Below are 1721 nucleotides of genomic sequence, written 5' to 3'. Positions count from 1 at the left end.
ATAATCTGTAAAAAGATCAAACTCCTCCACCTCCTCCATGACTGCGGTTTGAAGAAATTTACCAGCTTGGTGTAGTGCTTTAGCAGTGGCTACTGCTAACTATCATGTTGGTGTAGTTCTTTAGCATTAGCTACTGCTAACTATCATTTGGTGTAGCACTTTAGCATTAACTACTGCTAAATACCAGGTTGGTGTACCGTTTTAGCATTAGCTAGTGCTAAGTACCGGGTTGGTGTAGCGTTTTAGCATTAGCTAGTGCTTAATACCAGGTTGGTGAAGCACTTTAGCATTAGCTAGTACTAAATACCGGGTTGGTGTAGCGTTTTAGCATTAGTGGAACTAATGTTTATAATGAGTTCCTTAGGGTTTTTAGTTAGCGATGCCCCCACACCTAGAAATTACTTTTTTAAAATCCTGGAAGTTTTCTTGCACATTCCAGTAAAGTAAGCTCTAAATTCAGCAAACAGTCACGTCATCGTTTGAGTTTTAACAGATCTGTGAATCTTTCATCAAACTAGGTCATCAACAGGAAAACCAAAGGCTGAATGCAAGAATCAAGGTGCAGAAATGGTCTAGTCAAAGACCAGACCTCCACCTGACTGAAAAGCTGTGGTGGTCAGAGTCATTGGTGCTGAAAGTGTTTCTATAACCTGTTGGATGATGCAGTTTGGACTTGTTTTCCAATAAAACCTCCAGAACCTGGTTCTACAGAACCTGTTCAGAAGGTTCTGGTGTGTTTTAAATTCAACGTTAGCAGCAGATCAAAACTCCAGCCCAGACGAGGATGAGCACAGCAGGTGGGCGGAGAGAGGCGCGAACAGAGGAAGACGGAGGGGAAGTGGTGAGGATGCCTTACAGTCGCAGCAGCAGTCGGCTCTTCGTCTCTCAGCAGCTCAGCTCACGTCGACCTGCTGCTGGAGTTTCCTCACGCCTGAACTCAGCATCCTGACTCTTCAGGTAAGACTTCTCCTCTTCCTCACACATCCAGCCTCTACCTGCCGGCTGTTGCCGTTTACCCGGCCGGGTCCGCTCAGCTCCGTCCAGCCCGTCGGCTGGGCGTCCCGCTGCGAGAACATGAGCTGAAGATTGTATCACAAGAGGAAATCAGCTCCACTTCCTCAGTCAGACTCTAAAAAGTGAAATATCTGCTACCAGCTTGGAAGGAGAACTTTCTGACATTTACATACATGTAAAGGCAGCAGGCAGGCTTAAATATTTGCTTTTTCTCACCTGAGCGTCTAGTTAAACACAGGCCTGTTTGCGGTTTACACCCTGCTCTACTAGAGGCCTCTTCATCACTTCAGCTACAGGAGCTGTTGGTTTAACGCCATGGTGTAACTTTTAAAAATACAGTCAACACCGAAAACAGAGGATTATGAAATAAAAGTGACAGTTCCTCAAACAGAGAGCTCAATGAGAAATGTTTATCTTCTATACTGTTTTGTCTCATCAAACAAATTGAATTAACTGCTTAGTCAGCTTTAATCCATTAGAAAGTCCGGCTCATTTGGAGAGGTGTGAACGTCAATCGGACCAAAAACCCGAAACCTCAGTCTGGGTTCGGTTGAAGTAACTCTGGTTCCGATTCAAATTAAATGTGAAAACCAAGCGGATCAAGACCGCTCTAAAAGCATGAAATGGACTACAATGCAAAGCATTCTGGGTAATAAAATCCAAAACAAATGTGTGAGTCTAGACCAGGGGTGGGCAATCCTGGTCCT

At 44.5% G+C, this 1721-nt stretch overlaps 1 protein-coding gene across 1 annotated transcript in view; it reads left to right on the top strand.

The window, feature by feature from the left end:
- The first annotated feature begins 848 nt into the window (after positions 1–848).
- Positions 849–1721, top strand: part of pip5k1ba (phosphatidylinositol-4-phosphate 5-kinase, type I, beta a) — a 27197-nt gene continuing 26324 nt past the window's right edge. The window contains exon 1 of the mRNA XM_015015690.1: positions 849–957. The gene's annotated coding sequence lies outside the window, so the exon portion shown is untranslated. The remainder of the gene's footprint in view (positions 958–1721) is intronic.

This window comes from Poecilia latipinna, unplaced genomic scaffold (assembly GCF_001443285.1).
Source record: "Poecilia latipinna isolate Pla-1442-1.1 unplaced genomic scaffold, P_latipinna-1.0 Scaffold1942, whole genome shotgun sequence".
NCBI lineage: Eukaryota > Metazoa > Chordata > Actinopteri > Cyprinodontiformes > Poeciliidae > Poecilia > Poecilia latipinna.
The sequence above is the reverse complement of the archived record's forward strand: the minus strand, read 5'-3'. Positions and strand labels throughout refer to the sequence as shown.